We start from the raw sequence: 25381 nt of genomic DNA, 5'->3' as shown, positions 1-25381 counted from the left end.
ACCAACTCTCCAAAGAACTTAACACTTAGACCCATCCCCATAACATTGCATGTCTTATGGCTAATCCACCTAACCCATATATTTCTGGACACTATGAGAAATTGAGCATGGCCAATCCATTTAACCTACATATCTTTGGACTGTGGGAGCAAACTAGAAAACAGCCACACAGAGAATGTGTAAATTTCACACAGTCACCTGAAGGTAGATTGAACTCAGGTCCCTGGTGCTGTGAGGTAGCAGTGCTAACCACTGAGCCACTGTATCACCCATTTATCTGCAAATTAATAAAAGTTATGTCAAGGGCAAGCAAAATTTGTTTATCTATCGTTTGATTGGGTTAGAGTTACTCATTAATATATGAACAAAACATTTAGTTTGATTGAAGTGAAGCTCAACTAATTCTCTATGCAAGGCTGAACACAAAATTGGTATCATCAACACAAATGATGATCTGATGAAACCTCCCCCTGGTTTTCTACCACATCTGTTAATCAGTAAGTTTCAGATTTGTTACTGAGAGAGGATGGTGTTGGAATAATGGAGTATATTATTCAATGGGGAAACAAATTGTAACACTTGAGACTGGAAGCCCTGTAATAACTGGTTGCTAAAGTGTCAAGAAAGTGAGCTGTGAATAGCTGACATACTGCGAAGAGCAGATATGCTCTGAGCCTAAAATCCTCTTGAAGATTAACTTACACATCCTCTGCATCTTTACAGCCACTAATGCAACAGAATTGAGACAATGCTGGATCTCTTGTATTTATCAGTACTACAGAATCTGTCTCAAATTTTCTGACTTTTTTGGCAGAAATATGTTGCATCCGCAATTCAGTTTGAACAAGACCAAGCATTGCCTGGAGTCTTCATTAACAAATGGATAAACAGTATCCGCACACCTGAGCTCTGTAATTACTGCAGTGAAATGAGCTCGCACTTCACATTTGCTATGCAACCCACTATCACAAAATGTGCTGCTTATTGCATTAAACAGCTCCCTCTTGCAGAGTGCTTTAATTAAAATCACTTCACATAAGATCATTTATTTTTAGAGATATCATCCATCTGTGAAGACTTCAGGATCCAAATTATTGAACTCATCTAATAAACACCTCAAATATAGATTTAAAAAACACACAGGCAAACATGGCAAAGAACTAATCAAGACACCACAGTCTTCCTTTCAAATTCATTTCACTTCAAATCCAGGGAGAAGTTTATGCAAGTGCAGATATGAATTTGATGTTTCTCCACCATGTTGATTTGCTGTCTGCAATCATTAAAATCTAACTATTCAGGTGTCAAAATTACTTTAAAATTGCAGATGCCAGAGGAAATGCATTATTGTTTTGTGAAATCTGATATTTGCAAGTTATAACAAAATAGTTGAACAAATGTTCAGTAGTGTCTCTATTACATACACTTCAAATGAACACGTTTTTACTCATTAATAATTCTCTATAGGCTGATGTTTAGCAAATAATTGTACCAGAATTCCTTTACCCAAGAGGTCGTGTTTCAAACTTCTCTTTTAAATACTACAACGATCCCAAATCATCAAAACTAATCCTAGCAAAACAGAAGAGGAAGAGAAAATTGTCAGTCTATTGAAGTAATGATGTCTTGTATCCTTTGAACCAGTTTTGTACATCTGTTCTGGATCATTTATGAAGTTTTCACATCCCTCCTTGAAATATGGTTCCCGAGAATTAACATAATAATCCAATAGAAGTTAAACTAATGCTTCACAAATGTTCATCATAACACCTCAGCTTTCATAATAAAAGCAAAAATACTAAGGATACTGGAAATTTGAAACAAACACAGAAAATGGTGGAGAACCTCAACTAAGTTCAGAGTCTTACTGGACTTGAAATATTGACTCGGTTTCCCTCTCCCCAGCTGTTATCTTTGTTTCATACATTATGCCTTTATTTATAAAGACGAAGAAGCCATATCACTTTTGAAACATTTTCCCAACCGGATGTGCCAATACTAACAATTTGTATACGTATATTCTTTAGTTTATATTATCACTCCTCAATCATGCTATCAACTTGCATAGCCTTACATTTTTCTGCAACAATTTTCATCAGCAATATCTGTCCATTTCAGCTGCCTATCTCCTGCCTCGAGAGGTATATCATGTTCCTCCTCTTGGTTCACAATCCATTCAGGTTTCATGAGTTTTACAAACTTTGAAATTGTGCCCTGCACAGACAGAACTAAATCATTTGTAAATATTAAAAAAAAACCATTAGTACCAATATCGCTGTCTCATTATATGTTGTCCACTGTTTTGATAAACAATCATTCACCGTTAATCTCTGTTTTCTATACCACTATTATTTCCACTAGGGGCTAGTGAGTTTTGAGATGATTTGCAGCTGAGGTTGACATTCTGGATGCAAGTTTGCTCACTGAGCTGGCAGATTCATTTTCAGATGTTTTGTCGTCATACTAAGTAACATCATCAGTGACCCTTCAGTGAAGCACTAGTGTTAGTGACCCATTGTCTATTTATATGTTTAGGTTTCCTTGGGTGGATGCTGTCATTTCCTGTGGTGATGTCAGTTCCTGTTCTTTTTCTCAGAGGTTGCAAAATGGGGGTCCAAGTCGATGTGTTTGTTGATAGAGTTCCAGTTAGAATGCCATGCTTTGAGGAATTCTCGTGCGTGTCTCTGTTTGCTTTTCCTTGGATGGATGTTTTGTCCTAGTCGAAGTGGTGTCCTTTCTCATTTGTATGTAAGGGTACTAGTGACAGTGGGTCTGTCTTTTTGTGGCTAGTTGGTGTTCATATATCCTTGTGGCTAGTTTTCTGCCTGTTTTTCCAATGTAATGTTTGTTACAGTTCTTGTAAGGTATTTTGTATTCAGTTTTGCTTGTTGTCTGTATAGGGTCTTTCAAGTTCATTAGCTGGTGTTTTAGTCTGTTGGTGGGTTTGTGGGTTACCATGATGTCAGGAGGTCTGAGTAGTCTGGCAGTCATTTCTGAAGTGTCTTTGATGTAGGGGAGGGTGGCTAGGGTTTCTGGGTGCGTTTTGTCTGCTTGTTTGGGTTTGTTGCTGAGAAATTGGTGGACTGTGTTCAATGGGGACCCATTCTTTTTGAATAGGCTGTATAGGTGATTTTCCTCTGCTCTTTGTAATTCCTGTATGCTGCAGTATATGGTGGCTCTATGAAATAATGTTCAAATGCAGCTTCATTTGTGAGTGTTGGGATGATTGCTTCTGTGGTTCAGTATTTGGTCCGTATGTGTTGTTTTCCTGGAGACACTGATTTGAAGTTCCCCATTGGCTGTTCTCTCTACTGTGACATCTAGGACTGGCAGTTTGTTGTTGTTGTTTTCTTCCTTTTTTGTAAATTTTATGCTAGTAAGGGTATTATCGATGGTCTCAAAGGTTTCCTGTAATTCATTTCATTTAGTGATGACAAAGGTGTCATCCACGTAGTGGACCCAAAGTACTCTAGGAGTCTCAATACCCTCATAAATGCCTTTTGGAAGTCAATATGCAATACTCAACAAGATTGTCCTCAGCAATCCTTCCTCTTGCCTGATCAAGAAAAAAAACTCAATGAGTATAGGAATTGGGAAGTCATGTTGAGGTTGTAAATGACATTGGTGAGGCCTCTTCTGGAATATGGTGCCCAGTTCTGGTTGCCCAGTTATAGGAAGGCTCAGAAGCGATTTACCAGGATGTTACCAGATATAGGAGAAAGTGAGGACTGCAGATGCTGGAGATCAGAGCTGAAAATGTGTTGCTGGAGAAGGGCTCATGCCTGAAATGTCGACTCTCCTGCTCCTTGGATGCTGCCTGACCTGCTGTGCTTTTCCAGCAACACATCTTCAGCTCTGATCTCCAGCATCTGCAGTCCTCACTTTCTCATAGAAGATTGAGAGGTGACCATGTAGAGGTGCATTAACTCATACAGGATTCTGGGTAATCCAAGATGGAGAACGGGAAAAATATCTGGCTGCAACAGTTGCTCCTTTTTTGAGGTATTTTAGGTGTTGGAGGTAATTTCCTCGCATTCCAGGATCAGTAATTACTGTTTTATATGCTGTTGCATTGTTCTGGAACTTTGGAAAAAAAAAGTCTAAACAAAAGCAGTTTTAAAAGGGAGAAGAACAGACAAAGGAACCACATGGTGAGGTCAGTGCAGGAGAGAGAGAGAGCAAGAAACTGACACCATGGTGAACCTGAACAGTTACTGCCTTTGCTGTTTGAATTCATGTATCGTTGGACATCGGAGTGTGTCTGGGAAAATGAACAGTGAAATTCACAAGTGATCTTGGAGGAATTGTTGTGTGAAGTTCACAGCACAGAAACAGATAAGTGAATTGTTTTAAGTGTGTGGGTTCTTCCTTGATTATATGTTTTTTGAGATATGTCTCTTGATTAAACTTATAATATAAGCAATAACTACTAATTTAACCTGGGACAGTGTTTTGTAAAGAAATAAGACGGTGTTATTTTCTCGGTCTGTAGATTGTGAAGAAGCAAAAATGGCCTTTAGTAGAGTAATATGAGCTTCTTGCCAGATGTGGGAGTTTAAAAATAGTTTAAGGGTTACCGCGGATTATATCTGTAATAAATGCTGTTGGTTGTGAATCCTATCAGATCGAATGGATCAGTTGGAGAGATAGTTAGAGGCAATGAGGAATTTGCAACAGCAACAGTATGTGATGGATGGCAGTTATAGGAAGGGGAAAAAGTCACAGTTACAGTCACATAGATGGATAAACTCCAAGAAAGATAAGAGAGGTAGGCAGCTAGTGCAGGAGTCTTTTGTGGCTATACCCACTTCGAACAAGTATGCTGTTTAGAAAATGTAGGGGTGATGAATTCTCAGGGGAACATAGCACAACGATCCAAGTTTCTGGTATTGAGACTGGCTCTAATGCAATGAGGGGTATGTCGGATTCCAAGAAATCAATTGTGTCAAAGGACTTTCTAGTCTGAGGTACAGACAGATGTTTCGGTGGCCAGCAGCGAAAAATCAGAATGGTGTGTTGCTTCCCTGGTGCCAGGATCAAGGATGTTTCAGAGAGGGTGCAGAATGTTCTCAAGGAGGAGAGGGGCCAACAAGAGGTCATTGTCCACATTGGAACCAACCACATAGGAAGGGAAAAGGTTGAGATTCTGAAGGGAGATTAGAGAGTTAGGCAGGAATTTAAAAAGGAGGTCCTCAAGAGTAGCAATATCTGGATTACTCAAAGTAACTTGAGCTAGTGAGGGCAGGAATAGGCGGATAGAGTAGATGAATGCTTGGTGAGGAGCTGATGTGTGGGCAAAGGATTCACATTTTTCGATCACTGGAATTTCTTTTGGGGTAAAAGCGGCCTGTACAAGAAGGACGGATTGGGAGGGGACTAATGTACTGGCAGGGAAATTTGCTCAAGCTGCTCGGGAGGATTTAAACTAGTAAGGTGGGGGGGAGGGGGGGAACCCAGGGAAATAGTGAGGAAAGAGATCAATCTGAAACTGGTACAGTTGTGAACAGAAGTGAGTCAAACAGTCAGGGCAGGCAGGGACAAGGTCGGACTAATAAATTAAACTGCATTTATTTCAATGCAATGGGCCTAATAGGGAAGGCAGGTGAACTCAGGGCACGGTTAGAAACATGGGACTGGGGTATCATAGCAATTACAGAACCATGGCTCAGGAATGGTCAGGACTGGCAGCTTAATGTTCCAGGATGCAAATGCTACAGGAAGGATAGAAAGGGGGCAAGAGAGGAGGTGGAGTGGCAATTTTGGGAAGGGATTGCATTGCAGTCGTATTGAGGGAGGATATTCATGAAAATACATCCAGGGACGTTATTTGGGTGGAACTGAGAAATAAGAAAAGGATGATCACCTTATTGGCATTGTATTATATACTCCGTAATAGTCAGGGGGAAAATGAGAAACAAACTTGTAAGGAGATCTCAGCTACCTGTAAGAATAATATGATGGTTATGGTAGGGGATTTTAACTTTCCAAACATCGACTGGGACTGCCATAGTGTTAAGGGTTTAGATGGAAAGAAATTGGTTAAGTGGGTACGAGAAAATTTTCTGATTCAGCATGTGGATGTACCTACTAGAAAAGGTGCAAAACCTGACCTACTCTTGGGAAATAAGGCAGGGCAGGTGACTGAGGTGTCAGCGGGGGAGCACTTTAGGGCCAGCAACCATAATTCTGTTAGATTTAACATAGTGATGGAAAAGATAGACCAGATCTAAAAGTTGAAGTTCTAAATTGGAGAAAGGCCAATTTTGACAGTATTAGGCAAGAACTTTCAAAGGCTGATTGGGGGCAGATTTTCGCAGGTGAAGGGACGGCTGGAAAATGGGAAGCCTTCAGAAGTGAGATAAGGAGAATTCAGAAAACGTATATTCCTGTCAGGGTGAAAGGGAAGGCTGGTAGGTATAGGGAATGCTGGATGACTAAAGAAATTGAGGGTTTGGTTAAGAAAAAGAAGGAAGCATATGTCAGGTATAGACAGGATAGATCGAGTGAATCCTAAGAAGAATATAAAGGCAGTAGGAGTATACTTAAGACGGAAATCAGGAGGGCCAAAAGGGGACATGAGATAGCGTTGGCAAATAGAATTCAGAAGAATCCAAAGGGTTTTTATTAATACATTAATGACAAAAGGGTAACTGGGGAGAGAATAGGGCAGAAAATGGGGGAGATACTAAATGAGTATTTTGCATCAGTATTTAATGTAGAAAAGGGTATAGAAGATATACAATGTTGGGAAATAAATGGTGACACCTTGAAAAATGTCCATATTACAAAGGAGGAAGTACTGGATGTCTTGAAATGTGTAAACATGGATAAATCCCTAGGACCTGATCAGGTGTACCCTAGAACTCTGCAGGAAGCTAGAGAAGTGATTGCTTGACCTCTTGCTGAGATATTTGTATCACCAATAGTCACAGGTGAGGTGTCAGAAGACTGGAGGTTGACTAACGTGGTGCCACTGTTTAAGAAGGGTGAAAGGGACAAGCCAGGGAACTATAGACCAGTGAGCCTGACGTTGGTGGTAGGCAAGTTGTTGGAGGGAATCCTGAGTGACAGCATGTACATGTATTTGGAAAGGCAAGGACTGATTAGGGATAGTCAACATGGCTTTGTGCATGGGAAATCATGTCTCACAAATTTGATTAAGTTTTTTGAAGAGGTAACACAGACGACTGATGAGGGCGGAGTGGTAGATGTGATCGATATGGACTTCAGTAAGGTATTCGACAAGGTTCCTCGTGGGACATTGGTTGGCAAGGATAGATCTCATGGTATACTGGGAGAACAAGCCAATTGGATACAGAACTGACTCAAAGGTAGAAGACAGAGGTTGGTGGTGGAGTGTTGTTTTTCAGACTGGAGGTCTGTGACCAGTGGAGTGCCACAAGGATCATGCTGGACCCTCTCCTTTTTGTCATTTATGTAAATGATTTGGATGTGAGCATAAGAGGTACAGTTAGTAAGTTTGAAGATGACACCAAAATTGGAGGTGTAGTGGACAGCGAAGAAGGTTACCTCAGATTACAACGGGATCTTGATCAGAAGGGCCAATGGGCTGAGAAGTGGCAGATGGAGTTTAATTCAGATAAATATGAGGTGCTGCATTTTGGGAAAGCAAATTTTAGTAAGACTTATACACTTAATAGTAAGATCCTAGGAAGAGTTGCTGAACAAAGAGACCTTGGAACGCAAGTTCAAAGCTCCTTGAAAGTGGAGTCGGAGGTAGATAGGATAGTGAAGAAGGTGTTTGGTATGCTTTCCTTTATCGGTCAGAGTATTGAGTACAGGAGTTGGGAGGTCATGTTGTGGCTGTACAGATCATTGGTTAGGCCACTGTTGGAATATTGTGTGCAATTTTGGTCTCCTTCCTGTTGGAAAGATGTTGTGAAACTTGAAAGAGTTCAATAAAGATTTACAAGGATGTTGCCAGGATTGGAGAATTTGAGCTATAGGGAGAGGCTGAACAGGCTGGGGCTGTTTTCCCTGGAGTGTCAGAGGCTGAAGGGTGACCTTATAGTGGTTTACAAAATTATGAGGAGCGTGGATAGGATAAATAGACAAAGTCTTTTCCCTGGTGTTGGGGTGTCCCGACCTAGAAGGCATAGGTTTAGGGTGAGAGGGGAAAGATATAAAAGAGACCTAAGTGGCAACTTTTTCACATAGCAGGTGGTACATGTATGGAATGAGCTGCCAGAGGAAGTGGTGGAGGCTGGTACAATTGCAACATTTAAGAAGCATTTGGATGGGTATATGAATAGAAAGAGTTTTGAGGGACATGGGCCGGGTGTTGGCAGGTGGGAGTAGATTGGGTTGGGATATCTGGTCGGCATGGACGGGTTGGACCGAAGGGTTTGTTTCCATGCTGTACATCTCTATGACTCTATGATGGGTATAGAAAGAATTATTGGTAGGTGTCTTTTCCCTAGGATGGGGTTTTAAAGACAAGAGGGCATATTTTAAGGTGAGAGGAGAGAGATTTTAAAAAGACATGGGGGGTAAATGTTTTACACTGAGATTGGTTCGCATTTGGAATGAACCTCCAGAGGAAGTAATGACTGTGGCCACAGTTACAACATTTAATAGAAATTTAGATAAGTACATACATAGAAAAATGTTTGGAAAGATGTGGACCAAGAGCAGTCAGATGGGACTAGTTTAGTTTTGGATTATGTTCAGCATGGACTGGTTGGACGAAGGATCTGTTTCCATGCGATATTACTGCATGACGTTATAAATATTTAAAATTAATGCTGCTATAACCATGTCATGCTGGCCTTCCTAAATTAATTCACTTTTAGGCAAATGCCTTTTAATTTTACCCCAGATTATTATATTTCAATGTTTTTTCTTCCAGCACCAAGGTTAAGTAGTGCGATACCTGTGACAATCGCACTGAGTTTCTTCCTGGACACTTTTTCGAACACCTTCTCTGGCATCTCCTGTGTAAGTCAGGAAAATTAATATATTTTGTCTCGTACTCCTACTAAGTTTACCTTGACTACCCTGAGCATTCTCAAATGTAATGTGCCTGATTCTGGTGACTTAATATGCTTATATATGACTAGCCTTCTCATAGTTCCTCAATATCGATTTTTAGCCCATCCAGTAATTCAGATATTTCATCTTTCACCATGGGTTTGGAGGTAAATTTAATCTTGGTAAAGACAGATGCCAAATATTCATTTAGTAAGTCAGCCATGTATTTAGTTCCATGTTTCAGTCTCCTGTTAGACGCTAATTGGCCCATTCCGCATCTTACCACAGTTTTGCTATTTCATTGCCCATTGACAGTAAAAGAATTTAAGTCTGTGATATGTGGTTGCCTAAGGCTTTGGAGAATTTCTACCTTTTTTCTTTGAGGGCAGGTATAGCCCTGCAAAACAGGTCATCTTGCCCTTTCAAATGGCACAATCATTAATTTATAAACCAAAAAGGTAGAACGTTTTAAATTGCATGTGTCAACTATGTCAAGGGATAATGCTTTGTAATATAGAAAAACATTGCTAAAAGGAGATGTGAACTTGAAGCCTAGAATTTTGTATTCATCAGGACCAAAATGCAAGAAAAACAACTTAAGAGTTATAGAGCACGAGAAGAGAGTGATGATTGTTTGGACAATCATTTGCATGGTGATACTCATTAGATTCAAACCAGGGAAGTTGATTTTTGCTGCTCAATGTGTTGTTATGTGAATGAAGCTGGGTGTGGTTGTGCCTATAACACCTTCCTCAGGAAAAGGGTGCAATATATGAACATAATACTTTTCCTATGTGTGAATAAACCTAACTTTAAGGATTCACAAATGAATCACTCTTCAAATTCTACTGATAAACTTGAATTGTTTTCTGATGTAATTCTTAGGGCTGTCACAATTATTCAGTAAATGTTATCCAATAGTAAAGCCAGCTCTAACATTAGACACTGCACCCTGAACTTTACAAGCATGGGCTGGCTGAGCACCAACAGCGCACTGACTGATGCCTATTGTTCAATGTAGTCCATCAGTCTTTAGGATGCATTTCCCACATGCCCGGTATCACACAGGCACTGAAATTCACGTACCACACGATTAATTTAGGTATTATCAACATCTGTTTTTAGCTTGACAGCAACATGCTGTTAGTGAAATACATTACGTGTATTTTTAATACAAATTAGCAGCATAAGACTCTTCGATTGACCTGTTACTCAAATATTTGAGGTATCTTCCCCTTCTAAAGTTACCCAAGGGAGACGTGAGACACTTTTAGGGCCAGGAGTAACAGCCTTAAGCCTTTCTTTCTGGCCTTACTTATTCAGCTGCAAACCTTTGTAATTCTCACAGAGAAAGTTGATTAGTTTAACCTGAGGGCTACCTCAGGTAAGGTTGAGAAGCCTGGATCTTCATGGTAACCTCAATTGAACCTGTGATGTTGATGCTACTCTGCATTACAAGCCAGCTGTCCAGGAAACTGAGCTAATTTACCTCACATTTAGCAATAGTAAAGGCTTCCCAAATAACAGAGTAAGCATTATCACTTTATTTTTAAAATTATTTCAGATTTAGATTTTATGCCATATTCTTACATATTCCTATCTTAAAGTAACATCAGAACAAACCATGCATGATTTAACTGCAATTTTTAGTTAACAATTATAAGAAAAACAATAACAATATGGCAAAATATTTTTATTATCACTATTAAAAGTCATTAGGATCATAAATACCAGAAAATAGTAAATAATTTGCCATCAATGTTTTCAGCTATGGTTTTAAAAACAATACTTGCTGAATATTTACAGGATAAACACAGGAAACATTTGGGCAGTAACTTCAACAGAAAACATTTTACACAGACTCCAATTTATTTCAGATGGAGGCTCAGTTAATAGAGTCTATCGTTATCTTGCAACCAGTAAAGCAAAACATCCATGGCAAACAAACAGTACTCATCTATTCTGTTCACTGTTTCATTAACCAATAAAATAAAAGTATATGTACCCATGCACATCCAATTTTAACATTATGATCACATACACAACAATGAGATCTATTGCCCAATTTTATTTACCAATGAAAAATACAATTAGCCACATCTGGATTGCCAACTAACCACATGTAGCTTATGGTTGATGCAATAGATAACACTGAACTAAACTGTGCTGAAATGATATTTTGCACAGCATATGGAGTTAAATGAAACATGTAATTATGGTTCATTTTTGCCACCACTTTCTATAAGCTCAACAAAAACTTAGCTGAGAAAATATTGTTTTGCAGAATAAACTACCTGCGTCAGTCTCCTCTGCCAGTCACCAGCTGTTGTCCACTAACACCAGAGCTTCCATGGGAAACAGTTGGTATAACTAAAACATCAAAATCACAGTTATGTTCAGAAATATTCAGCTGTTTCTTTGTATGCAGCACAATATCTTTGAAGAACAAGTTTGAGAGCTGAATTTTACTTTCTTTGTCTGTCAGTCTTATTACGTTTTGCAGAAGTCTTTTTTATTAGCCTCTCCAGCAGTGCCTTACTAAACTTGTGTCATTAAGTACCTAATTCACCAATATAGTGCTCCTCTTGTCCTTGATTCATAAACCATCATCCAACGTTTTGCTCCTGGAACAACTTGCCACTCACTGGATATTCAGTGAAAGACCTTGCTACCTGTGCCACTTCTAAAAGGCATCCATATACTGCCATCAGGTAGATACCACTCTTCATTCTATTGCAATTTTCATGTTAATCCTGCTGTCAGTGTCATCTATTGTATATCACTTCTAACCAGTGACTGCAATGTCTTCTCTCTGTTGTCTCTTGCAGGTGCTAGTGGGATGTCTGTGTTCCTGGTGGAGAAGCATCGAGCTCTGCCAAAAGTCACCCGCTTGTCCTCTGAAGAAGAGCGATCTGAGGCATCATCATAGGATATGTTGACAAGGCTGCCTCCTGCACCAGATACTGACATTTCATTCAGAACAAAGGCTTAGAGAGAGTAGGAGCACCATCTGGTGAGCGCCTCACTGCACCATTTCCACAGCTGGCGTAGAAAGAAATGTCCCAGGCCATTTGCACTCACAGGACTACCAGAGACCAGGTAGCTGTTTGGGTCCCAGGCAGAAGAGGCCCCTATGGAGTTACCAATCAGGGACTTTGTCTCCATGCACAGGGTGGAACAGGAGCAGCTAACAGGGATATGGGAGGCAATGGCATCAGCATCAGTCAGAGACTGTAGGAATGTGGCTGCACTATAGGGACTGTAAGGTTACGTCCATTGGTTGCTGTTAGACACTGCCATGGAAATGCAAGTTCAGCAACTTCAGAATCACATCCATTCAATCCATGGCCCAAACTAAAGACACATTGACTGTAGGAGAAAAAGGAAATGTATTCACACTCTAGGTGCCCCTCCCTCAAAAAGAGGTAGTGAACGCCAGGAGATCCTGAGCCGGTAGAGGAACCTCACACAAGTGCTTCAGAACTCTCTCCTCAGAACACTCTCGAAGTGGCCAGGACCTCCAACTCCACCTGCCTGACTCCTTCCAAGTTTTGGAAGTTGAAATCATGGAAGTCCCACTTGCCTCTGATAAGCAAATACTCAGTATGTCTGGGCCATCCAGACACAAGTACACCTGACTAAATATCCAAGGTCAATGAATTCAATTGCCTAGCAGACTCCTCCATCCCAGCTTTGGAACCTATGATAACACTGAGCCATGATGGAGTGAAAGAAAGGGAAAACAAAAGTTTGTGAGGAAACTTTGGTGTTTTTGGGTGACAGCATACTTGTATATAAAGTATCATCTTTGGATAAAGTTGATTGATTTTGCATGAAATCCATCTGTTTGAGCACCCATACAGTCTTAAACATAACTCTTCTAGTATGATGCCTAACTTCATGTCCCAGGATGTACTATGGATAGATATCTATGCTGAGAGCCTGCTGCAGCATTGGAAGCAAGATGTACACAGTGTATAAAGGTCAATAGGTTCTTCTGGTACCATTGCCTCTCTTGATGAAACATCCCCCCGTTCTTTCCCATGTAAAAATGTTGGTGTGGATGAATTGGAAGGCGATGTGTTGGGTTGGGAGATGTATGACATAGGGCACCATAACGCATTAGGGTCACAAGGGCTCAGGGGGTGTTGGTTTGTTTCTTCTGCAGTGCAAAGATCTGTGAGTAATGTTGTTGCCCTCTAAAGGGTAACCCATATTGATGGGTCTTGCAGGCCACTCCCTCACAGATGGATTCACCTCCCTTGCCCAGTCCAGATGTGATCGCAGCCATGTTCTTCCCATGCATAGTCACAATTTCCAACAGGATAGAGGGCAACAGTGAATGCTCTTGAAGCAGTGGATTTCAACCTCCACTTTTTTTACATTAACTCATGGGTCGTGGGTGTCGCTGGCTGGACAGCATTTATTCTCTATTCCTAGTTGCCCTTGAGAAGGTGCTGGTGAGCTGGTTTCTTGAAAATCTGTAATCCTGTACTATAGATAGATACACAGTGCCCTTGGGGAGGAAATTCCAGGATTTTGACCTAGTGGCAGTGAAGAAACAGTGATATATTTCCAAGTCAGGATGATGAGAGGTGTGAAGGGGAACTTGCAAAACAGCAGTGTTCCCAAGTGTCTGGATGGAAGTGGGCATGGGTTTAGAAGGTGCTGCCTAAGGATCTTAAGTGAATTTCTGCACTGCATCTTATAGATTATATACACTGCTGCTGCCAAGCTTCAGTGGGGGATGGCATGGATGTTTGTGGATGTGGTGCTAATTAAGTACGCTGCTTTTTCCAAATGGTGTTTTGTTTCTTGAATGTTGTTGGAGCTACACCCATTCGGGCAAGTAGGGAGTATTCCATCACACTCCTGACTTGTCCCTTGCAGATGGTAGATAGGCTTTAGGATGTTTATAGTGGTGGGTTCAGTGATGGTAACACAATTAAATGTCAAGAGGTATTAGATTGTCTCTTATTGATAATGGTCATTGCCTGGCATTTGTATGGAATTACTGTTAGTTACACTTGTCATCCCAAGCCTAGATATTGTCCAGGTCTTATTGCATTTGAACATGGACTGCTTCAGTATCTGAGGACTCATGAATGCTGCTGAACATTGTTCAATCATGGGTGAACATCTCCACTTCTGACCATGTGATGGAGGGAAAGTCATTGATGAAGCAGCTGATGATAGTTGGGCCTCGGGTACTACCCTGAGGAATTCCCTGCAACGATAAACTGAAGTTGAGATGACTGATCTCCAAAACCACCACCATCTTCCTACATGCAGGTTTCATTCCAGACTGCAGAGAGTTTGCCATATGATTTCTACTGATACCTGTTTTGCCAGGGCTTCTTGATGCCATACGTGATCAAATGCAGCCTTGATGTTCGGGACTGTTACTCTCACCTCACCTCGGTATTTCAGTGCTTAGGTCCATGTTTGAACTAAAATTGTAATGAGGTCAGGAGCTGATGGCCCTGGCAGAATCCAAAATGGGCATCACTGAGGAGGTTCCTGCTGAGTAGTTGTTGCTCTATAGCATTATTGATGATACTTTCCATCACTTTACTGTTGATCAAGAGTAGATTATAGACAATAGACAATAGGTGCAGGAGTAGGCCATTCTGCCCTTTGAGCCAGCACCACCATTCATTATGATCATGGCTGATCATCCTCAATCAGTAGCCTGTTCCTGCCTTATCCCCATAACTCTTGATTCCATGATCCTTAAGAGCTCTATCCAACACTTTCTTGAAAGTATCCAGAAACTTGGCCTCCACAGCCTTCTGGGGCCGAGCATTCTACACACCCAGCACTCTCTGGGTGAAGAAGTTTCTCCTCAACTCTGTTCTGAGTGGCCTACCCCTTATTTTTAAACTGTGTCCTCTGGTTCGGACTCAACCATCAGCGGAAACATGCTTCCTATCTCCAGAGTGTCCAATCCTTTAATAATCTTATATGTCTCAATCAGATCCCCTCTCAGCCTTCTAAACTCAAGTGTATACAAACCCAGTTGCTCCAATTTTTCAGCGTAAGATAGTCCCGCCATTCTGGAATTGACCTCGTGAAACTATGCTGCACTTTCTCAATAGCCAGAATGTCTTTCCTCAAATTTGGAGACCAAAACTGCGCACAATATTCCAGGCACAGTCTCACCAGGGCCCTGTACAGCTGCAGGTGGACCTCTTTGCTTCTATACTCAATTCCTCTTGTTATGAAGGCCAGCAAGCTATTAGCTTTCTTCACTACCTGCTGTACCTGCATGCTGACGTATAAGAACACCTAGATCTTGTGGTACTGCCCCTTTACCTAACTTGACTCCACTTAGGTAGTAATCTCCCTTCCTGTTCTTGCCACCAAAGTGGATAACCACATATTTATCCACATTAAACTGCGTCTGCCATGCATCCGTCCACTCACCTAGCCTGTCCAGGTCACCCTGTATTCTCTTAACATCCTCCTCACATTTCACCCTGCCACCCAGCTTTGTGTCTTCAGCAAATTTGCTAATATTACTTTTAATACCTTCATTTATATCATTAATATACATTGTAAAAAGCTGCGGTCCCAGCACTGATCTCTGTGTCACACCACTGGTCACCGCCTGCCATTCTGAAAGGGAGCCATTTATCACTACTCTTTGTTTCCTGTGAGCCAACCAATTTTCAATCCATGTTAGTATTTTGCCCCCAATACCATGCGCCCTAATTTTGCTCACTAACCTCCTATGTGGGACTTTATCAAAGGCTTTCTGAAAGTCCAGGTACACTATATCCACTAGATCTCCCTTGTCCATCTTCAGAGTTACATCCTCAAAAAATTCCAGAAGATTAGTCAAGCATGATTTCTCCTTCATAAATCCATGCTGACTCTGACCTATCCTGTTACTGCTATCCAGATGTGTCGTAATTTCATCCTTTATAATTGACTCCAGCATTTTTCCCACCACTGAGGTCAGACTAACTGATCTATAATTCTCTGTTTTCTCTCTCCCTCCTTTCTTAAAAAGTGGGACAACATTAGCCACCCTCCAATCTGCAGGAACTGATCCTGAATCTATAGAACATTGGAAAATGATCATCAATGCATCCACAATTTCTATAGCCCCCTCCTTCGGTACCTTGGGATGCGGACCATCAGGTCCCAGGGACTTATCAGCCTTCAGACCTAACAATCTCTCCAACACCATTTCCTGCCTAATATAAATTCCCTTCAGTTCAGGTCCTTCAGCTATTATTACATCTGGGAGATTGCTCATGTCTTCCCCAGTGAAGACAGATCTAAAGTACCAATTCAACTCTTCTGCCATTTCTTTGTTCCCCATAATAAATTCACCCTTCTCTGTCTTCAAGGGCCAAGTTTAGTCTTAACCATTTTTTACTTTTCACATACCTAGAAAAGCCTTTCTTATCCTCCTTTATATTTTTGGCCAGTTTACCTTCGTACCTTATTTTTTCTTTGTGTAATTCCTTTTTAGTTATCCTCTGTTGTTCTTTAAAAGCTTCCCAGTCCTCCGATTTCCCACTCATCTTTGCTATGTTATACTTTTTCCCTTTTGTCTTTATACTGTCCTTAACTTCCCTCATCAGCTATGGCCACCCTTGCGTCCCCTTAGGATCTTGCTTCCTTTTTGGAATGAACTGACTCTGAATCTTCTACATTATACCCAGAAGTACCTGCCGTTGTTGTTCCACTGCCATCCCTGCTCGGGTATTGCACCATTGAACTTTGGCCAGCCCCTCCCTCACAGCTCCATAGTTCCCCTTATTCAATTAAAATATTGTCACTTCCAATTCTACCCTCTCCCTTTCAAACTGCAGAGTAAAGCTTATTGTGTTGTGGTCACTACCTCCTAATGGCTCCTTTACTTCGAGGTCCCTGATCAAATCCGATTCGTTGCACAATACCAGGTCCAGAATTGCTTTCTCCCTGGTAGGCTCCAGCACAAGCTGTTCTAAGAATCCATCTCGGAGGCACTCCACAAACCCCCTTTCTTGGGCTCCAGTACCATCCTGATTCTCCTAGTCTACCTGCATGTTGAAATCCCCCATAACAACTGTAGTAATATCTTTGCGACAGGCCAATTTCAGGTCCTTATTCAACTTACACACTACATCCAGGCTACTGTTTGGGGCCCTTTAGATAACTCCCATTAGGGTCTTTCTACCCTTAGAATTTCTCAGCTCTATCCATACTGACTCTACATCCCCTGATTCTAGGTCCCCCCACGCAAGGGACTGAATGTCATTCCTTACCAACAGGGCCACCCCACCCCCTCTGCCAGTCAGTCTGTCCTTATGATAGTACGTATAGCCTTGAATATTCATTTCTCAGGCCCTGTCCACTTGAAGCCACATCTCAGTTATCCCCACAAAATCGTAACTGCCAATTTCCAAATGAGCCTCAAGCTCATCCACCTTATTTCTAATGCTTCATGCATTCATATATAATATATTAATTTGTTACTCCCCTCACCCTTCCTATCAATCCCTATTTCACTTGACCTTACAGCATGATCCTTTTTTGAATTTTCTGCTCCATTGATTCCGTTGTCTTTCTTGACTTCTCTTGTTCTAACTTTCCCTTTAACTTCCTTCTTAAACTTCTAGTTTGTCCCCTCCACCCCACCCTGCTCTATAGTTTAAATGCAGCTGTGTTGCAGTGGCAAATCTACCTGCCAGAATGCTGGCCCCCCCCACCTATTAAGATGCAACTCGTCGCTCTTGTATAATTTATCCTTACCGCTAAACATACCTCAGTGATCCGAGAATTTAAATCCTTGCTTCCTGCACCATTTCCCCAGCCACACATTCAAGTCCATTATCTCCCTGTTCCTGTCCTTTCCAGCCCAAGGAACTGGAAGCAAACCGGAGATAATCACCCTGGATGTCCAGCTTTTCAGCCTTCTTCCGAATTCTCCAAAGTCCAGCTGTAGAATGTCTCTCCTCTTCTTCCCAGCGTCATTTGTGCCGACATGCACCACCACGTCTGGCTCTTCACCTTCGCCCATGAGGATTCCCTGCACTCTGTCTGCGATGTCCTTAATCCTGGCAGCAGGAAGGCAACACGCCTGTTGCTGCAGAAACCCCTTTCAGACCCTCTCACTGTGGAGTCCCCTATTACCGCGGCTCTGTATGATGTCTGACTCTTCGGCTCTGCCTCCACGCAATTGCTGATTGTCAGACCTGACCGCCTCGCGGACTGGCAGTGACGTCTGTCTCTACGGTTTCCAAGAGATTCAACCTGTGCCTGACAAGTACTTCCCCTGGGGTCTCTTGCACGTGTCTCATCTCCGTCTTCCTCATCGTCTTTCTCTCTTCTACTCTCTTCTGGTATGCTCGGTGTAGTAACTTCGCTGAAGGTCCTGTCCAGAAAGATCTCATTCTCTCGGATGAACCTGAGGTCATCTAGTTCGTTCTTCAGTGCTGCAATATGCTCTGTCAGAAGCTGAACGTGTACACACTTTCCACAGTTATATAAGCCAGCTACACCAGAGTCCCTGACCTCCCACATCATGCACACAGTACACTGAATCAGCTTGGCAGTCATGTCTTCTTCAACTGTGGTGTAATCACTTCTCTCAACTTCTTTGTCGAAGACTCTTGAGCCAAAGACTCGCTCTTTTCTCCACAGAAACTTCCCGCGACCCCCATGTTTTGTTGCAAGTCTGTGGACTTTTTAATCTAAGTTAGAGGAGGCCCTACTGTGTAGGACCTGGGGCCTAGAACACCCCTACTTAAATAACACTCACCCACCTTCCCAACAGTCTCTGTGCTCCGACTTCACTTCCACTCAACTCCTGCCGCTCTCTGCTGCAAAAAGATTGATGGGGTGGTAATTGGCTGGGTTGGATTTGTCCTGCTTTTTATGTACAGGAACTATCTGGGCAATTTTCTTATCAAGTTTGTAACTGTACTGAAATAGCTTGGCTAGAGGAGCAGCAAATGCTGGAGCATACGTCAGTACTATTGCCAGAATATTGTCAGGGACCATAGCCTTTGTAATATCCAATGTCTCCAACCATTTCTTGATATCTCATGGAGTGAATCAAATTGACTGAAGACCTATATCTGTGATGCTGGGGACCACTGGATGAGGCCGAAATGGATCATCCAATCGGCATTTCTGGCTGAAAATTACTGCAAATTCTTCAGCCTTATCTTTACACTGATGTGCTGAGCCCTTTCCATTACAGAAGACAGGGTTATTTGTGAAGCCAGCTCCTCCAGTGAGTTGTTTAATTATCCATCACCATTCACGGCTATATGTGGCAGGAGTGCAGAGCTTAAATCTGATCCATTGGTTGTGGGATCGCTTAGCTCTGTCTAGCACTTGCTGCTTATGCTGTTTGGCATGCAAATAGTCCTGTTTGGTAGCTTCACTTGGTTGACACATTATATTCAGGTATGCCTTATGCTGCTCCTGGCATGCCCTCCTGCACTGTCCATTGAACCAAGGTTGATCCCCTGGCTTGATGGTTATGGTTGAGTGGGCCAGAAGGTTACAGGTTGTGCTTATGTCAGATTTTGCTGCTGTTGATGGCTCACAACACTTCATGGATGTCCAGCCTTGACCTGTTCAAAGTCTGTCCCATTTAGCACATTGGTAGTGCCATGCAACACAATGGAGATTATTTTCAATGTGAAGGTGGAACTTCATCTCCACAAAGACAGTGTGCAGTGATCACTCTTACTGATATTGTCATGGACCGATGCATCTGAAGCTGGCCAATTGGTAAGGATGTGATCAAGTATGTTTTTCTCTCTCATTGCTTCCCTCACCAACTGCCGCAGAACCAGTCTAGCAATTATGTTCTTTAGGACTTGATCAGCCCAGTCAGTAGTCCTGCTGCCAACCCACTCTTGGTGGTTGACATTGATATCTCCCAACCACAGTACATTTTTGCCCTTGCTGCCTTCAGTGCTTCCTTCAAGTATTTTTCAATGTGATGGAGTATCAATTCATCAGCCAAGCAATGATGATACATGGCAATCAGCAGGAGGTTTCCTTGCCCATGTCGATCCTGAAGCCATGAGACTTCATAGGGTCCAGAGACAATGTTGAGGACTCCCAGGGCAACTCCCTCCTGACCATTTACCAGTCTGCCATCACCTCTGCTGAGTCAGTCCTGCCGATGAGGCAGGACATATCCAGGCATGGTGATGGTGTGTCTGGGACAATGTATGTAAGTTATGATACTGTGAGTATGACTATGTTAGACCATTGATTGACTAATCTGTGAGTCAGCTCTGCCAATTTTGGCACTAACCCCCAGGTTTGACAAAAAAGGACTTTGCAGGTTTGACAGTGCTGTCTCTGCCGTTGTCTTTCTTAGTGCTTATGTCATTGCCATTTCCTTGTTGAGACAATGTAGCAATTGTTACAACTAAATTGCTTGCTTGGCCATTTTGGAGTGCAGTTGAGAGTCAACCACATTGATGTAGGTTTGTAGTCACAAGCACGTCAGATCCAGGTGAGGAAAGCAGATTTCTTTCCCTGAAGTACAGATGTGAACCAAATATCCTCCCCCAACTTTCTGGTAATCAGCAATGATCATTATTGGATTCTTAATTCCAGATATTTATTTTCTTGAATTCACCATCTGCTATGGGGGGATTCAAACCTGGATCCTCAGAACATTAGCTGAGTTTCTGGATTATTAGTCTAATAATAATACCAATGGGCTATCATCTCCCATTAGTCTATGTCTGAGTCCCCAAACTTTCAGATTCACTTCCTGATAGTCTTCCCTGTGATCTAGTGGGCTTTGCACTGCCCAACATGTCTACATGATCCTGTAGCTGCTCACCTCTAACCCCCAGCCCTTGGCATATGAGGTGACTAAGTATGGTCATCACTGTTTCTCTCTTGAAGGCAAGGTGCTCTTGACCATGGACTAACTGTTTCCTTAATTACATTGTTCCCATTTGTGCTTTACCATACACCTCACCCTTACAAATGCAGTTGGCCCCTTTCAGAATTGTTGTTCTCCTACCCACCCCCATTTGCACAGGTCCTCAAGTCTTCTTCCTGTGGCCACATCCGCAGTGTTCTCCACAAACCACCTTTCTCCTTATTACCTGTGGACAGACCTGACAGACTGACCAATGACCCACCCATTGAGCCGACAGCCCCAGATGAGAAATACCCACACTCCTATATACACACAGCAGGAAGACTGATAATAGGAACAAATGCAAAGGAAATGAATTCAAGGTCAGATGAGGTACAGAGACAGAAACAAAGAGGTGAGAAGGAGTTAAAATTAGATCAGAAGATTTTGGTAACAGTGTAAAGTAATGTAAATAGTTTAAGATCTGATTTGTTAAGAGCACCAAAAATTCAACAGAGAGAGACAAACAATTTAATGGTTAACTCTGGACATAATAGAGGTTGATTATCAGCTATTAAAAGTTAGCATATTATGAAAGAGTAATGAAATATTGAGTGAAGAGAAGACATTCTCAGGCAAACTTAATGGATAACTAGTTTTTATTTAGAACATAGAAGAACAGAAAAAGTAAAGCATAGAACAGGTCCTTTGGCCCATGATGTTGTGCTGTGTTTAATCCTAATGTAAAATATAATAACTTAACCTACGCACCCCTCAACTCACTGCTATCCATGTGGATGTCCAGCAGTCGCTTAAAAGTCCCTCATGACTCTGCTTCCACCACCATAGCTGGCAACGCATTCCATGCATTCATAACACTCTGCATAAATTGCCTGCCTCTGACATCTCCTCCTTTATACCTTCCTCCTAATATCTTCAATCCTGCCCTGGGGAAGTGTCTCTGGCTATTGACTCGATCTATTCCACGCATTATCTTGTGTACCTCGATCAGGTCTCCTCTCTTCCTCCTTCTCTCTAGAGAGAAATGTCTGAGCTTGCTCAACCTTTCTTCATAAGGCAAGGCCTCCAGTCCAGGCAGCATTCTGGTTAACCTTCTTTGCACCTTCTCAGTACCTCTGTATCTTTACTATAGTAAGGCGACCACAATATTCCAAGTGTGGTCTCACCAGGGACCTGTAGAGCTGTAGCAAAACCTCACGGCCCTTAAACTCGATCCCCCTGTTAATGAAAGCCAAAACACTATATGCTTTCTTAACAACCCTATCCAGTTGGGTGGCAACTTTGAGGGATCTATGAACTTGCACACTCAGATCCCTCTGTTCCTCCACACTGCCAAGAATCCTGTCTTTAATCCTATATTCAGCATTTGAGTTTAACCTTCTAAAGTGCATCACTTTGCATTTATCCAGGTTGAACTCCATCTGCCATTTCTCAGCCCAGCCCTGCATCCTGCCTATGTCACGCTGCAGCCTACAGTAGCCCTCAATACTATCAACGACACCTCCAACCTTTGTGTCATCTGCAAATTTACTAACCCACCCCTCAACCTCCTCATCCAAGTCATTTATAATAACTACAAAGAGCAGAAGACCAAGAACAGAGCCCTGCGGGACACTACTCAACACTGACCTCCAGGCAGAATACTTTCCATCTACAACCACTCTCTGCCTTCTGTCAGCCAGCAAATTCTGAATCCAGATAGCCAAATCTCCCTGTATCCCATACTTCCTGACTTTATGAATGCGTCTACCATGGGAAACCTTACCAAATGCCTTGCTGAGGTCTGTACACAACACATCCGCTGCTCGACCTTCATCAACCTGTCTCTTCACCTCCACAAAGAACTCAATAAGATGTGTGAGACATGACCTGCCCCTCACAAAGCCATGCTGACTGCCTTTAATCTTACTGTGCTTTGCCAAATTGTCATAAATCCTATCCCTCGGAATTCTTTCCAAAACTTTGCTGACCACAGATGTAAGACTAACTGGTCTGTAATTGTCAGGGATTTCCCTATTACCCTTCTTGAAAAGAGGAACAACATTCATCTCCTTCCAATCCTCCAGTATGACTACCATGGAGAATGAGGAGGCAAAACTCCTCGCCAACGGCTTAGCAACCTCCTAAGCCACTGGCGAGGATATTTGCCAGGTTGTTCATGGGTTATGGGTGTTGCTGACTGCGCCAATATTTATTGTCCATTCCTAATTGCCTAGAGAACAGTTCTGCATTAAGCGCATTGCTGTGAGCTTGCAGTCACACTTAGAGCAAACCAGCTAAGAACATTAGTGAATCAGGTGTAGTTTTACATTAACCAACAGTCACCATTAGACTAGCTTTTGTTTTATTTCAGAGTTTCCTTTAATTTTAAATTTAACCACCCATTATGATGGGATTTGAACTTTCATTCCCAGAGCATTAACTTGGGATTCATGATTACCAAATCCGGTGACATTTTCATATAAAAATGAAATACTCTAGTGCTGGAAATCAAACAAACATAGAGAATTATGAGAATATATTTAGGTCTCTGCTCTATAAACACTGTACAGATCACCATACCAGAGCAGTTCAACAAAACAACAAAATCTTGGAATACACATTATAAACATTATGGCATACACAAAATTCCAACTTAGAAGTATTACTTCCTTAAAATGATACTTAGCCTACAGAGCTTTAAAGTGTTCGGGTAAAACAGGCAGGCTTCACAATTATCCTGTACTCCCAGATGGGGGTTGCCTTTAAATATTACTTTTGCAGAAAAGAGATATAAAAGGAAACAGAGAATCCAATGATGCAGCATCACAAAGATCTGGCAAGAAACCCTTTGGTCTAAACTTTGACAACGTGCAATCAAATAATCTGAATGTCATGATTCCAAATAGATGAATGGGCCGATATAGAGGAGGATAGAAATGAGTAGTGTTATGCACCAGACTAGACCTTCTTGAAATGTTCAAAAGGTAGTCAAGACCCTAAACCGTTCTTATTTTAAAAGTAAATGTAAGGTGTTGCATTCCAGATACAATTAAATGGTCAAACTCCCAGATTCAAGTAAAACATACTTTATTCATCCATTATCATGAAAATACAGCAAAGGAAAGAATGAATTGTAAAACCTTAACTTTACTGGCAAATTTAACAGAATATTAGATACAGTAACTACTACTAATTAACTTTCCAATATAGTAACATCACATAAACACACCCTTGGCAAAGACAAATTCAGAAAATAGATTATCTCACATACAACTCCCAAAGTAGACAGAGAATCCCTAGCTTTTGGGTATATCCAAGAGACAGAAAAAATAGCTTTCATTTCTTCATATTCCCAACAGCAACTGCTGCTGAATACTAAAACTAAAAATCTTGGTTCTGTGAGAGGAAGGAGAAAGTGAGGACTGCAGATGCTGGAGATCAGAGCTGAAAATGTGTTGCTGGAAAAGCACAGCAGGTCAGGCAGCATCCAAGGAGCAGGAGAATCGAAATTTCGGGCATGAGCCCTTCTTCAGGAAATCAGGAAGAAGGGCTCATGCCCGAAACGTCAATTCTCCTGCTCCTTGGATATTGCCTGACCTGCTGCGCTTTTCCAGCAACACATTTTCAGCTCTGTGAGAGGAAGGTTGACCACACCCATTAAGGCTGCTTCTATAATTCCAACTTTACTTAAAAAAACTCCCAAGGCTTCACAAGTTATTTATCTTATCAGAGACCACTTGCTATGTGTCCCTTAATCTCTCTAAAAGAAACCATGAAAAAACACACCTCTTAAAGCCACAATGTTATTACAGTAGGCAGATATAAAGAAGGTTTGGCAGCATCTGGGGAGAGAGAAACAGAATTAACATTTTAGGCCAGTCTGACTCTTTTTCAGAAGAGGCTTTGCAACATGTTAATGCACTGAATTCCCAAAATATAAATCTGGGGAAGCGCAGGGTCAGACTTCTATTTTTGTCAAGTTAATGTGGAACAACATAATTTGGATAATGATTTCTGGACATTTCACATTGAAATATGTATCTACTCTTTGCCTTAAATTGAGTTGTCCATGAATAATAGTGAGCATCATTAGCTTTAACCTTATTTAGTCAGCACATTCTGGCATATAGTATAATCTAAAGCTTTCAATTTACCATCCACCAAATATTACAAAAATATCCACACTTACCTTTAAAATTAGCAATCATCAATACTGATGATCCAGTATTTATTGGGCAAGGACGAACTATTGATTTTAGAAGCTTTAGAACCTTGCTGCTTTGTTACTCATTTGCTGCAGGAATAAATCTTTTTTACTGACAGCAATTTCCAGCATTAAAATTATTGATGTCATAATTCAAGGCTCATTTAGGCTGAAAACATTTATTTTGCCAAGAAAACTTTGGTTCTTTAAAATAAATACACATTGCATGATGATTCAGCCATTTGCAAGATTGAAGGTATTATGTGACCCAGCACCTTTATCTGTGATTTTGATATGAAGCTTAGAACGTTATTGCCTCTTATCACTGATAGATAGTATTAGTC

Source organism: Hemiscyllium ocellatum, chromosome 8 (genome assembly GCF_020745735.1).
Source record: "Hemiscyllium ocellatum isolate sHemOce1 chromosome 8, sHemOce1.pat.X.cur, whole genome shotgun sequence".
NCBI lineage: Eukaryota > Metazoa > Chordata > Chondrichthyes > Orectolobiformes > Hemiscylliidae > Hemiscyllium > Hemiscyllium ocellatum.
This window is presented reverse-complemented; position numbering follows the sequence as displayed.